Consider the following 16,013-nt stretch of genomic DNA (forward strand, 5'->3'; position numbering starts at 1 on the left):
GGTCTGTCCAGCACATAGGGGAGCGTCCTCTTGACCTACTGCCGTTGACCCTTCCCTGAACAACAAGTCTCTCTATGGCATGCTATCCACGTCGCGTGATATGTCCGAAGTATCTGAGGATACGTGCTCTGACTATAGATGAAAGCCTTTCTTTCACCGTGAGCTATTCAAGTATCGAGACGTTTGTGCGGCGTTGTGTCCAAGATACTCGTAGCATTCGTCTCCAACACCACATTTCTAGTGCGTCCTACTACCAATAGCGTTTTCAATGAATTTTGATACGAGCAGGACGTTCAGCTGATGGTAATAGTTACGCCCGCCCATTACAATGCAGTACTGTTCAGGATTCTTGAAAAGCCCAAAAATTTCGAGCGGCACTACAATTGCGCTCGTCACCTTGAGACATAAGATGTTAAGTCTCATTTGCCCAGTAATTTCACTAGCTACGGCGCCCTTTAGGCCGAAACACAGTAATGTTTACTTGATTTACCGGTATACCGGCTTACGAAATTAAGAAACTACACTGGCCTGCAAAAGTAAGTATCACACTTTTCAAATTTTTTTTTTCTTAACTATAGAAGGTAGAGATTTAAGATTAAAAACGTTTTGTTGCAAATTTTATAGGCTTTAATTCTTAGAAACTAAAATTATACATTAGTAACATTTTTAACTTAAAAAAGATAAAACAATGAAAATAGACATATTTAGTTTAGTGTAAAAAAATTCAACTAAAATGTATTACATGTTATTTAATTTTTAATAACTGGTATTGCCTCCTCGAGCTCTGATTACAGCTTCGAGCCGGTTTGGCATACTGAACACTAGGTTTCGGAGCCGATGTTGGGGAATATTCTCCCATTCTTCTACCAGGGCCTGCTTTAGTGCCCTGAGGTTAGTAGGTGGTGGTCTGCGATTTCTGACTTGCCTCCCAAGCTCATCCCAGGCGTGTTCAATCGGGTTAAGATCAGGACTTCTTGATGGCCAAGCCATCGCGCTGATACCGACCTCCTGAATATACTCTTGTACGATATGAGCCGTGTGTGGCCGGGCATTACCATGCATCAGCATCGATCCATCACCCATATTTGCTAAATACGGCCCTGCATACTCATTGAGAATCTCTTGAGCATATCTTTGCCCAGTGAGGGTGCCATTTTCTATGGCTACTAGCTCTGTGCGACCTTCTGAAGATATGCCAGCCCAATGTGTTTATGTACACTGCCTCCACCGTATTGGACTCTTCTGAGATGCAGGCTTGAAGGTATCGCTCACCAGGTCACCTGTAAACACTTCGCCTTCCATCAGAAGTGTAAAGGGAGAATCGAGACTCATCTGCAAACAAAATTCTTGACCATTTTTTTTCATCCCACTGCATGTGTTCACGGGCGTATCGCAGTCTCGCTACTCGATGCTGTCTCTCGAGTTTTGGGCCACTCGCTGGTCTTCGGGGTTTCAAATTTGCTTCAGCAATTCTCCTTCTCACTGTACTGTCACTAATGTAGTCCCTCCGGGTCTGAAATAGCTGTTGCTGGACTTCAACTGCATTTAAGTGGGGATTTCTTAACACAGTGGAATTAATATAACGATCTTCTCGGGCACTGGTACACCTGGGTCTGCCATTACAAGGTCTCCTCAGATGGTGTCCAGTCTCTTCGTACCTTCGCTTTACCTTCTGGACCGTTCGTACCATCACACCCACCATTTTTGCAGTGCGACGCATACTGATGCCTAGTTCCAGAAAAGCCATGATCATAGCACATTCATCAACTGAAAGAGGCATGATAAATAAATGTCATGTGCTTTTTAGCATAAATTTTTAAAACAAGATCCATCGATCTTGAAAAAAATTTAAAACAGAAAGAAAAATGTGAATGGTAAAATTGTAATTCGGAAACGTCCACTTTGAAAAAGGAATGGTTTTGTTTTTGAAGTTTTTTTTCAGCCAATTCTTAAAAGAAGGTTACCGACTATAAAGTTTTTATGTACAAAATTAAATTCTCTTTGGAGTCCTTTTTATTTCGAAAGTATATCTTGTGAACTTAAAACGTTATCCCAATTTTAAAAGTGTGATACTTATTTTTGAAGGCCAGTGTATAATCCAACAAATGAATTAAACTTTCCTGAGACCATATTTACACAATAATAACCCATAATAATATTGTATTTTGGTAACTTCATTGAAAATTTTAATGGTCATTGGTTTTCGCACTCCAGAAATAATATGTTGGAATTGTTGCTGTGTCGATATGCCTCTTAACTAGGGTTGCCGTGTCTAAAATTTGGCAACCAGGGCAAGAAGCGTGAAAACCCCGGATTTAGGAGCTTAAGACCCGGAATTTTCAACTGTATTTTTTAAGTAATTCCGTAAAATAAAAATAGTGCTAATTGTTCTAAATCAGCTTGTTATATATTTTCATACATTTTTAAACTAAATTTAGTATTTTTTTATGGAAAAGGAGGACAAACGAGCGTAAGGGTGACCTGGTGTTAAGTGATCAATGATCATCGCCGCCCACATGCTATTGCAACACCAGAGGAATCCCAGGAGCGTTCTCGGCCTTCAAGGAAGGTGTACGCGCTTTATTTGAAGGTGTGCTTTTATGTTTTATCGTCCCGTAAACACCGCACAAGGAAGCTCATTCCACAGCATTTTAGTACGTGAAAGAAAGCTCCTTGAAAACCGCAATGTGGAGGACCGCCACACATTTGTGGCGTGTCGTGAGAAGGTGGTATTCTGCAAGGTATAAAGACATTTTTTTTCTCAAAATTGCTTCTTAAGAATTATTTTTGATGAAAATATCTTTTTGGAGAAAGAGCTCTTCGGAACACTCCCCGTGATAATGCGATAGATGACACACACGGAAGCGACGTCTCTACGCAACGCCAAGTGATCCAGCCGTTCACAGAGCACTGGGTCCCGACAACTTGAGCTCTGCTGCTCTGCGTTGCACGCGGTCAAATGGATCGAGCTGATACTGGGGTGCGCCAGACCAGAGATGACAGCAATACTCCATATGTGGCCGGACTTGCGCTTTGTACAGCGCTAGAATGTGGGCTGGCTTGAAGTATTGTCGTGCTCTATTTATGACGTCCAGCTTCTTCGAAGCCAATTTCGACGTCTGACGATTCCCCTAGTCATTTTGGTGACAGATCTAAAATTGAAAAAAGAAACACGTCATAAATTCTATTCACGTTTAGCAAATAGCTATTAGCTAAAACAAAACGTAGTGGCTAGTGAATATCTGATTTTATGATTATAATATTCTCCTTGCAATTGGAATTATTCAAGTAATTGATTAGAAATAACTGTTATGTCTGCCTCTGCCGCATAGTAGCGCAGGACAAACGATTCAAAAAATATCTGCAAAGCGCAAACTCTAGAAGAGGCAATTTTAAACTACAGTTGATACAGGAGGAAGCCATAAGGACTATATTAGAGAATATAGATCTAGCGCCTGCTAAGTTATGTTTAGCGCCATCTAGCGGTGTTGAGAAACTTTTTGTGATTTGTTCCTGCTTGATGGTTCAAACATATTCAACTGGTTATGGCATGTGATTCATAATTAATTCGAACAAATTGTATATAATATAATATATTCTAGTCTAACATTTTAAATTTCAATATAATTATGCTAAAGTTTTACTCTTTTCATAAAATAAATAATTACTAGAAACTATTAGCAATCTTATGTATATTAACTAAATTTATCTATTAACAAAATAAAATTTATCTATCCTTTGAAATTTCTAGCTTTTTAGTCACTGTGTAAAAGTGGAATCCTGGTGACCAGTAATACAGGTATTTTATTACCTACCACAGGCACCAGCGATCCACAACCAAAACTTATGTATCTCCTGTATTTTTAAGTTTTCGCTATATTGTAATTTTGGTTGTTGGTGAGAAATAAAAGTTATTATTATTATTTTAACATCTATTTAAAGTGTTAAGAAACTAAGTAGCAATTCTGAATTTTTTATTCTGCTGATTTCATCAGGCTTTTGCCTGTTTTACTCTTCAGGAATTCGGTATATTTATCATTATTTTTGATAGACTTTTAAATATCTGCTTACCGTAAAAGGAATTGATAAAAATCAATACAGATATAATCTATGAAATTTATTTTTATAATCCTTGATGTGACTGTTGCTGTCTTCAACCAAATATTTCTTTCTTTAATCCATTGTATTGTGGTGTTGGAGAGTCGGTTTTTAGACCCGGACTACAATAGTAACCCCGCCCGGATGATCCCTGGACGTCTTCTAAACTAGGACAAATCCGGGGAAATCCGAATGGCATCTCTACGCTTAGCGTGCCAGCGGCGACACCACTCGTCATGCATTTATCGGCCGGCCTAGAACGTTCACCTCAACCTGCCAATTTTAAGCACTCTACGCCAGGTGACTGTGCACGATGGACGTCGACGAAGCAGACGAAGTTCTTGTTGTTATATATTATTATTTAAGAAGAAAACGAGGAAAGACAGCCAAGGAAAGAAAATATTCTGTGCACCCAAACCTGAGGGAATAATTTAGTTTTGGAACATTTCAGAACTTAATAACATAATTGAGAAGTGACGTAATTAAGTTTTTCAATTACTTTAGAATGTCGATAACTACATTCAACCTTACTATTGGCTCAAGTATCAGTGAGCATAAACTTCCAAAATACAAGATTTAGAGACTGCATTTGTAGTGAAGAAAGGTTGTCGATACTTCTAAGGTTTAAACAGTCATTTTAGTTCACACATATTTATTTAAAGAAATAATATTTTTTGTATATTTTCGAAAAGAAATTCTTGTATTTTAAGTATTACTAAAATCTAGGTCCGAAACTTGAGAAAAACTTGAATGTTGTGACCAAGTAGATGGTGCTGATCATGATGATGGTCCATATCCACCTGAAGGGAGGATATTCAGGTTTAATGGAGGGTGTTTTTGTGACGAATATACAGATTATTGCATGTGATCTCTTAACTGTGAATGCCAACCATAATTTGATGAGTATAATCGACATTGACACTGCTTTTTAATGTCTTGGATCAGTGACAGCATTCCATTGTAACTCTAATGTTTCAGTATCACCAAAAACGTAACGCTCGGCAGAATACGCACCCAGGCATCTCTTAGATTCGACTACTTTGTAGAAACTAGTTTACCTGCAATTGAAATAGAAATATTATAGAAATGTTAATATCTTATTATCTACTTTATTATTTTACAGTTAATGCGCATGGGGTTGTTCCTTCAAAGAATTGCACTATAGTTACAGATTTATTATTATCAACTATTAGTAAAATCAGCAAAGAAATTAGTTCTACTCTCTGGGATGTATTAAGAGACGAGTTCATGAAAATTCCTGATAATGAGAGTAAATGGTTGGAAATTACAAAAAGTTTTGATATTAAGGCCACACTTCAAAAAGATATGCCTTATGTTCTCGTGGGTGATGAGGCTTTTCAACTGTCTACAAATTTACTAAGACCTTTTTAGGGCATTCATTTGGACCACATGAAATAAATATTTAACTATCGTTTAAGTCGGGCAAGAAGGTACGTTGAATGTGTATTCGGTATTTAAGCCAATAAATGGAGAATATTTCACTGGATGTCCACTCAGACACGGCTATCGAAATTGTAAAAGCGTGAAAAGTATTACACAATTTTGTAAGAGAATAGGACGGTCTGAACTTTGAAGAAATTCACTATGTGGCAGAAAATCCGATGAAAGAACAAGTTTTTAGTTTTTTTTTAGTTTATCGGCCAATACAGAACAAATACATAATTGTTTCTTATGAAATAAGTACCACGAAAACCTAACGCGTTTATCTGGGTACCTAGAGCCATTCATTTTAATTTTCAATTTTCAATTCTTTTTTCGCGAAGTACAATTGCAAAACTGCAACTGATATACGGTCCGAATTTGCAAACTACTTCATATCAGCAATAGGCTCGGTGCCTCTGCTAGCGCATGATAAATATTTGTATGTTTTGGATTTGAGTATATTTTTAAATAAAATACTGTAAGCACTTACCACATGATTGTCTTTCTTTTTCGTCCAAATTTACAAAATTACAGTATGCGTAGGCAGCAAACTTCCCGCCAAGTAGATATTTTCAGGCGCCGATTGTAGTGACGTACGCACGAACGGAACGAGGGGTAGCTGGGAGAGAGTAATCGGCTCCGACATCCGACAAATGTGAACAGCGCCATTATATCACAGGCGAGCGAGATCCGACACGATCATTTTCCGGGCATAGAGGGCTGGTAAAACACCCGACATTTCTTGTCGGAGCCGACAGAAAATCATTTTCCGATAAGTGTGAATAGTTTCATATATAATCTGCCACTGGAACTTCCGATTAATATACGGATCCGACATCTGACAAGTGGTAACGAGTCGCAAGCCTTGTACATAGGAGAGGTGTCAACTTGATTTTATTTTTACAAAATATCTTCTTATAATTTAGAACAAGTTTAGAAGAATCTAAGATTAGCAAATATAATGTATCTTGCGTGATTGCTCGTCAATAAGTTTGACGCGTGTGAATGTTTGCAAGCGGACAGTTTCCTCAAACGAGCTGTTCACCTGGCTGGCTTCCAATACTGCGGCTCACAACTTGCGCTGTCGACACACGTCCCTCTGGGGGGGGAGGGACTTCTGGCGGCGAACGAAACAGACACACCGCTGAGATTTCCTGACGATATAAATTCAATTTAATCAAAACCGATCTGTTATATGGAAAGGAAATTCTTAAAAAGAAATCTTTATTACACATAATATACTAATTATTTAAAAAACAGTGTGATTTAAATAAGACATTTACTATGACAGAAGACCGACGATTGAATATCTACAGTAACAAGTGACCGCATAGGCTAAACCATTCGTAAATGTTCATCAATATCACGTAGCTAGCGAAATTTAAATGAAAGTACTCTATAGAAAGTGGAAAATGAATTATATTATAACATTACATTTGGATGTGACAAAGCAATGTGATCAATCATCATCAAAAATTAGCCATCAGCAGCCGCCCGTCCCGCAATCGAACACTCATTTCATTTCCACTACAATAAAAAAGGAGTCGGCGGGCGCGGATCGCTTGTAACTGGCATCTCTTCGTAATCGAGTTACTGAACGTCGAGAACAATTCCAATCAGCCTCCGCTCGCTACCGGGAAGGTATTCTCTAATGAACCGGAATCCATTTGTTGTGCTGCCACAGCGACCAGTCCTGCTGAGCCGTGACGCCGCTGCCTTCCGATGGAGACGGAGACCAGCATGGGCAGGCTGACGATCGCTATGTGTCGACTGAAGGCATACCATCGATGTTAACGGTGCGAAAGATTGAATTTATTCTAAATCAATTATGCCCTCCGGCCTCAACTCTCTCGACAGGAACTCCCCGATCTGAAAACGGGTTCATTCTGTTTGTCTGATGTGACGCCACACTCGTAACTCATAACATTGGACTCCCAAATATTTCCTGCTATAAACAATGATTAATTATTCTAAGAACCTTTCCTAAGCAATTCGGGAATTAATATATCATGGCCCATTATATATTTACATTTTACAAAATATTTTTCTCAATTCTTACAATATTACCGCTAGTTTACAAATACGTTTTTTTTTCTTTTATTTGGGAAACATACAGTCTTAAATAAATCTGACAATATATATATGAAAACAAATAGACCTAGATTTCCACATTTTGTAACAGAAATTATAAATTGTGTAGTGCTCGAAAAAGCTAGCAACTAAAATACTTATATTAGACCGATTTACATAAACCGAACAATGAACATAATATCAAGTTTACATAATTTGCCGATACAATCGATTAACTTGTGAAGGGTATTATTACACGAAAGGATATTAATTGTTTTATGTACAAAAAGTTAGCAATAGATCAAATTTTTATATAAAATTATACAAAGAATAATGAAAACAAAGATTACAATCATTTTCCGTAATGAATTACTTATCTATATAGAATTTACAAATATTATTACATGCTATATATTATAAAATACAATAAAAATAAATATAAAATATTTAATGTTAGAAAAAGGTAGCAACAAAAATACTTACACCTTTTGATACATATGAAAAACGAAACATAATATGAAAGAAAGATTATTTATTTAAATGCTTAGAGCTTCACCAATACTATTTTTAAATTCATTTAGGGATAAATGAAATACTTCTTTAAAAGTAGAATTTATTATTAGTTATTAACTGGTACCTAATGAATGGTCTCAGGGTCTAAAAATAATCGATGCACTAGCTCCACATCTTAAAACTTAAGCGGTAATGGGCTTGGAACGTATATCGCTTGTATGTCAGACCAGAAGGAAAATGGAATGTTGGCAGACCAACACAGTGGAATGATGACCTTATTCAAATAGCAAGCAAGGACGGGCCACACTTGAGCAAAGATATGAAAAGACAGAAGGAAATGAAGGAGGCCTTCACTCAAGGAGGTTTCATATCCTTAATTAAAGTATTAACAGCTAGACAATAAGATGAACCCAACTAAAATTGCTCACTTCTTCTGTGTAAAATATTTATTCTATTTTATTAAGAAAACAAACAGCATCCAACAAAAAAAATAGTGTAATTACTACATACGCCTTTTTCACAGATTACATTTTCTTAAATTGTGCGGGTAAATTGCTTACTAATATTTACTGAGTTGATTATGTCATATAAAAACACTAAAATTCATAAATGATATGTTGCTTATGCACAGGTACTCTGTATGTACACATGTAAAACATTTTCACCTGCATTTTAATAATTTTGTTTGTAAGTTACAGACTTTATACCAAAAGTGGCCTAAATCTCCATACTTTCTATTGTATAAGTCACAAGCTCTTATTAAAAATCTGTTACTACCATATCTCGTATTAACTTTTGAAAAAACAAAAACTTTTACTTTACGCGTAGACAGTCTGGATACATCGTATGTAATTTTGTTTGACTTGTACTGTGAATCAATTAAACCGTTTACAATTTATATAATTTATTTTTTTATTTTATATATAATTTATTAAATATATTTTTTAAACTTGTAGATTTGTAGTATTAAGAGGCTTCTTATTATTATTATTATAGACTGTCAATACAAAATATTACAATAGGGACTGCATGGTGTGGTGCGAACCCCGCTCCGAGTGGCGACCCTGACCCGGTGCCCCCGTCCCCTCCCCACGCGCTCCCACCACCTGCACCCACACCGCCACACAAGTATTTATTAGCCATTTATCGGCCGGCCTAGAACGTTCACCTCAACCTGCCAATTTTAAGCACTCTACGCCAGGTGACTGTGCACGATGGACGTCGACGAAGCAGACGAAGTTCTTGTTGTTATATATTATTATTTAAGAAGAAAACGAGGAAAGACAGCCAAGGAAAGAAAATATTCTGTGCACCCAAACCTGAGGGAATAATTTAGTTTTGGAACATTTCAGAACTTAATAACATAATTGAGAAGTGACGTAATTAAGTTTTTCAATTACTTTAGAATGTCGATAACTACATTCAACCTTACTATTGGCTCAAGTATCAGTGAGCATAAACTTCCAAAATACAAGATTTAGAGACTGCATTTGTAGTGAAGAAAGGTTGTCGATACTTCTAAGGTTTAAACAGTCATTTTAGTTCACACATATTTATTTAAAGAAATAATATTTTTTGTATATTTTCGAAAAGAAATTCTTGTATTTTAAATATTACTAAAATCTAGGTCCGAAACTTGAGAAAAACTTGAATGTTGTGACCAAATAGATGATGCTGATCATGATGATGGTCCATATCCACCTGAAGGGAGGATATTCAGGTTTAATGGAGGGTGTTTTTGTGACGAATATACAGATTATTGCATGTGATCTCTTAACTGTGAATGCCAACCATAATTTGATGAGTATAATCGACATTGACACTGCTTTTTAATGTCTTGGATCAGTGACAGCATTCCATTGTTTTTTTTAACTCTAATGTTTCAGTATCACCAAAAACGTAACGCTCGGCAGAATACGCACCCAGGCATCTCTTAGATTCGACTACTTTGTAGAAACTAGTTTACCTGCAATTGAAATAGAAATATTATAGAAATGTTAATATCTTATTATCTACTTTATTATTTTACAGTTAATGCGCATGGGGTTGTTCCTTCAAAGAATTGCACTATAGTTACAGATTTATTATTATCAACTATTAGTAAAATCAGCAAAGAAATTAGTTCTACTCTCTGGGATGTATTAAGAGACGAGTTCATGAAAATTCCTGATAATGAGAGTAAATGGTTGGAAATTACAAAAAGTTTTGATATTAAGGCCACACTTCAAAAAGATATGCCTTATGTTCTCGTGGGTGATGAGGCTTTTCAACTGTCTACAAATTTACTAAGACCTTTTTAGGGCATTCATTTGGACCACATGAAATAAATATTTAACTATCGTTTAAGTCGGGCAAGAAGGTACGTTGAATGTGTATTCGGTATTTAAGCCAATAAATGGAGAATATTTCACTGGATGTCCACTCAGACACGGCTATCGAAATTGTAAAAGCGTGAAAAGTATTACACAATTTTGTAAGAGAATAGGACGGTCTGAACTTTGAAGAAATTCACTATGTGGCAGAAAATCCGATGAAAGAACAAGTTTTTACTTTTTTTTTAGTTTATCGGCCAATACAGAACAAATACATAATTGTTTCTTATGAAATAAGTACCACGAAAACCTAACGCGTTTATCTGGGTACCTAGAGCCATTCATTTTAATTTTCAATTTTCAATACTTTTTTCGCGAAGTACAATTGCAAAACTGCAACTGATATACGGTCCGAATTTGCAAACTACTTCATTTCAGCAATAGGCTCGGTGCCTCTGCTAGCGCATGATAAATATTTGTATGTTTTGGATTTGAGTATATTTTTAAATAAAATACTGTAAGCACTTACCACATGATTGTCTTTCTTTTTCGTCCAAATTTACAAAATCAGGTATGCGTACGCAGCAAACTTCCCGCCAAGTAGATATTTTCAGGCGCCGATTGTAGTGACGTACGCACGAACGGAACGAGTTGTAGCTGGGAGAGAGTAATCGGCTCCGACATCCGACAAATGTGAACAGCGCCATTATATCACAGGCGAGCGAGATCCGACACGATCATTTTCCGGGCATAGAGAGCTGGTAAAACACCCTACATTTCTTGTCGGAGCCGACAGAAAATCATTTTCCCATAAGTGTGAATAGTTTCATATATAATCTGCCACTGGAACTTCCGATTAATATACGGATCCGACATCCGAGAAGTGGGAACGAGTCGCAAGCCTTGTACATAGGAGAGGTGTCAACTTGATTTTATTTTTACAAAATATCTTCTTATAATTTAGAACAAGTTTAGAAGAATCTAAGATTAGCAAATATAATATATCTTGCGTGATTGCTCGTCAATAAGTTTGACGCGTGTGAATGTTTGCAAGCGGACAGTTTCCTCAAACGAGCTGTTCACCTGGCTGGCTTCCAATACTGCGGCTCACAACTTGCGCTGTCGACACACGTCCCTCTGGGGGGGGAGGGACTTCTGGCGGCGAACGGAACAGACACACCGCTGAGATTTCCTGACGATATAAATTCAATTAATCAAAACCGATCTGTTATATGGAAAGGAAATTGTCCCATTCTTAAAAAGAAATCTTTATTACACATAATATAATAATTATTTAAAAAACGGTGTGATTTAAATAAGACATTTACTATGACAGAAGACCGAAGATTGAATATCTACACTTACAAGTGACCGCATAGGCTAAACCATTCGTAAATGTTCATCAATATCACGTAGCTAGCGAAATTTAAATGAAAGTACTCTATAGAAAGTGGAAAATGAATTATATTATAACATTACATTTGGATGTGACAAAGCAATGTGATCAATCATCATCAAAAATTAGCCATCAGCAGCCGCCCGTCCCGCAATCGAACACTCATTTCATTTCCACTACAATAAAAAAGGAGTCGGCGGGCGCGGATCGCTTGTAACTGGCATCTCTTCGTAATCGAGTTACTGAACGTCGAGAACAATTCCAATCAGCCTCCGCTCGCTACCGGGAAGGTATTCTCTAATGAACCGGAATCCATTTGTTGTGCTGCCACAGCGACCAGTCCCGCTGAGCCGTGACGCCGCTGCCTTCCGATGGAGACGGAGACCAGCATGGGCAGGCTGACAATCGCTATGTGTCGACTGAAGGCATACCATCGATGTTAACGGTGCGAAAGATTGAATTTATTCTAAATCAATTATGCCCTCCGGCCTCAACTCTCTCGACAGGACTCCCAAATATTTCCTGCTATAAACAATGATTAATTATTCTAAGAACCTTTCCTAAGCAATTCGGGAATTAATATATCATGGCCCATTATATATTTACATTTTACAAAATATTTTTCTCAATTCTTACAATATTACCGCTAGTTTACAAATACGTTTTTTTTTCTTTTATTTGGGAAACATACAGTCTTAAATAAATCTGACAATATATATATATGAAAACAAATAGACCTAGATTTCCACATTTTGTAACAGAAATGATAAATTGATAATGCTCGAAAAAGCTAGCAACTAAAATACTTATATTAGACCGATTTACATAAACCGAACAATGAACATAATATCAAGTTTACATAATTTGCCGATACAATCGATTCACTTGTGAAGGGTATTATTACACGAAAGGATATTAATTGTTTTATGTACAAAAAGTTAGCAATAGATCAAATTTTTATATAAAATTATACAAAGAATAATGAAAACAAAGATTACAATCATTTTCCGTAATGAATTACTTATCTATATAGAATTTACAAATATTATTACATGCTATATATTATAAAATACAATAAAAATAAATATAAAATATTTAATGTTAGAAAAAGGTAGCAACAAAAATACTTACACCTTTTGATACATATGAAAAACGAAACATAATATGAAAGAAAGATTATTTATTTAAATGCTTAGAGCTTCACCAATACTATTTTTAAATTCATTTAGGGATAAATGAAATACTTCTTTAAAAGTAGAATTTATTATTAGTTATTAACTGGTACCTAATGAATGGTCTCAGGGTCTAAAAATAATCGATGCAATAGCTCCACATCTTAAGACTTAAGCGGTAATGGGCTTGGAACGTATATCGCTTGTATGTCAGACCAGAAGGAAAAAGGAATGTTGGCAGACCAACACAGTGGAATGATGACCTTATTCAAATAGCAAGCAAGGACGGGCCACACTTGAGCAAAGATATGAAAAGACAGAAGGAAATGAAGGAGGCCTTCACTCAAGGAGGTTTCATATCCTTGATTAAAGTATTAACAGCTAGACAATAAGATGAACCCAACTAAAATTGCTCACTTCTTCTGTGTAAAATATTTATTCTATTTTATTAAGAAAACAAACAGCATCCAACAAAAAAAATAGTTTAATTACTACATACGCCTTTTTCACAGATTACATTTTCTTAAATTTTGCGGGTAAATTGCTTACTAATATTTACTGAGTTGATTATGTCATATATAAACACTAAAATTCATGAATGATATGTTGCTTATGCACAGGTACTCTGTATGTACACATGTAAAACATTTTCACCTAGATTTTAATAATTTTATTTGTAAGTTACAGACTTTATACCAAAAGTCGCCTAAATCTCCATGCTTTCTTTTTTTTTAATAATTTTATTTGTAAGTTACAGACTTTATACCAAAAGTCGCCTAAATCTCCATGCTTTCTTTGTATAAGTCACAAGCTCTTATTAAAAATCTGTTACTACCATATCTCGTAGTAACTTTTGGAAAAAAAAACTTTTATTTTACGCGTAGACAGTCTGGATACCTACATCGTATGTAATTTTGTTTGACATGTACTGTGTATCAATTAAACCATTTACAATTTATATAATTTATTTTATTATCTATACTAATATTATAAAGCTGCAGTGTTTGTTTGTTTGTTTGTTTGAACGCGCTAAACTCTGGTACTACTGGTCCGATTTGAATGATTCTTTCAGTGTTGGGTAGTCCATTTATCGAGGAAGGCTATAGGCTATGTTTTTTCAAAATTAGGGATCCGTAATAAAATTGCTATTTTGTAACACAAGGTGTAAAATCGAAAACCTATTTTTGCGTGCGTTGCAAAAAGTATTGACAATAGAACAAAATGATGTACAGGCTATAATATAGGCAATATTTTATTACTTATAAAACTATCGCGTGAATTATACTTTATATGGCAAAACAACGTTTGCCGGGTCAGCTAGTTTTATATATAATTTATTAAATATATTTTTTAAACTTGTACATTTGTAGTATTAAGAGGCTTCTTATTATTATTATTATAGACTGTCAATACAAAATATTACAATAGGGACTGCATGGTGTGGTGCGAACCCCGCTCCGAGTGGCGACCCTGACCCGGTGCCCCCGTCCCCCTCCCCCCGCGCTCCCGCCACCTGCACCCACACCGCCACACAAGTAGCTACACACATACACAACACTCACCCGATGCGTCGCCGTCTTGATGCTGAACGAGATAATCAATTTTCAAGAAAGTTTCAAATGCAATTGTTTAAGTTTTTGTGAAAAACCAATGTAAGTTGCTGTTGTAAGCTTTTTTTATTATATTGAATACGTACTCAACGTTAATCAAGATTATATTGATGAATTGTGCTTACTTTAATCGTACATTTAAGGGATTTGTAGCAGAAAATTTAAAATATTTTTTATTTTAATTATTATTGTATTATTTAGTAATTGCTCGATTTCCAATTTCAAAAGTAATAATAAATTCAAATTCAAAAATCACTTTATTCATGTAGGTCACGGAAATGACACTTATGAATGTCAATAAAAAAAAAAATTGTTTCTTATTGATATTACCGCTACTTCGTAAAGGGTTGAGCTAATGAGAAGAAGTAGCAAGAAACTTATTGCCTCTCTTTTAAGTCAAGATTTACATTTTAATTGTTTTACAAATCATTTCAATTACAATATATGCAAAGTGACGCAACAAAAATACTCAAATGTCAAAAACTGAAGGGCTTACACGAGTAAGTCAAAAAAAGAAAAAAAAAATAATACTTATAAACACAAGAGTTATTGAGTACAGTAGATGCATCAATCCACACATACCGTAAATAAATAGAGGCATTATGTGAGCATTTCATAAAATAAAATATGTAATAACTTTAACTTTAAAGGAAATAATAATAATAAAAAACACATCAAGCAGACCTCACGGTAACAAGATCATCCATCCACCACGAGTAGCACCCGTTCACGAGCATGACGCATGGACCAGACATCGCCTCCCTCGACCATATTTTAGGGAAGGGAACGACCCGCCCCACGGCGACAAGCAGAGGCATTTAAGCGAGCATAACGATACCTGTCACGAGAAATCTACCGAATAACAAAACAATTCAAGTTCATCTACATATTATGCAATACTTACTAAATGCCTCTACTTACAATGTTGTTTCATATTACATTATAAATAAATAAAATATATTCTAATACTCGTATCTATCAATATATTACCAAAATTTTTGGGGTTTGCGGACTAAAACTTTAACATCCAACTTTTAATTACTACTTATTAGGTATTACATAATGATACTGACTGACACATGGTTAAGGGATAGTATTTATGATAGCGAATTAATTTACGATAGGTATTATTATGTTTAGAGCGAACCGTACTTACTCGCTAACAAATCAAAATGGAGGAGGTGGAGTTGCCGTAATAGTGCGCCTACAATAATATCTGCGACCTTTAATGAAGACTTGCACTCCACTACTTTAGTGATATTTGGGTAACTTAAAAACTTGTACGGAATAGCACTCGGAAATCCGTTATCGCTCTAAATATATGTGTATTATACCTATGCGAACAGAAGAACAACAATTATGAAAACCTAGATGGACAGAAAATTTCTGGTGGTCAGAG

The 16,013-nt window shown here is 35.7% G+C and overlaps 1 protein-coding gene across 1 annotated transcript in view; it reads left to right on the plus strand.

Annotated features, from left to right (window-relative positions):
* The window catches only part of LOC126976967 (protein FAM50 homolog), a 278,663-nt gene that overhangs the window by 206,384 nt on the left and 56,266 nt on the right, over positions 1–16,013 (plus strand). The window lies entirely within an intron of this gene.

This window comes from Leptidea sinapis, chromosome 43 (genome assembly GCF_905404315.1).
Source record: "Leptidea sinapis chromosome 43, ilLepSina1.1, whole genome shotgun sequence".
Lineage (NCBI taxonomy): Eukaryota > Metazoa > Arthropoda > Insecta > Lepidoptera > Pieridae > Leptidea > Leptidea sinapis.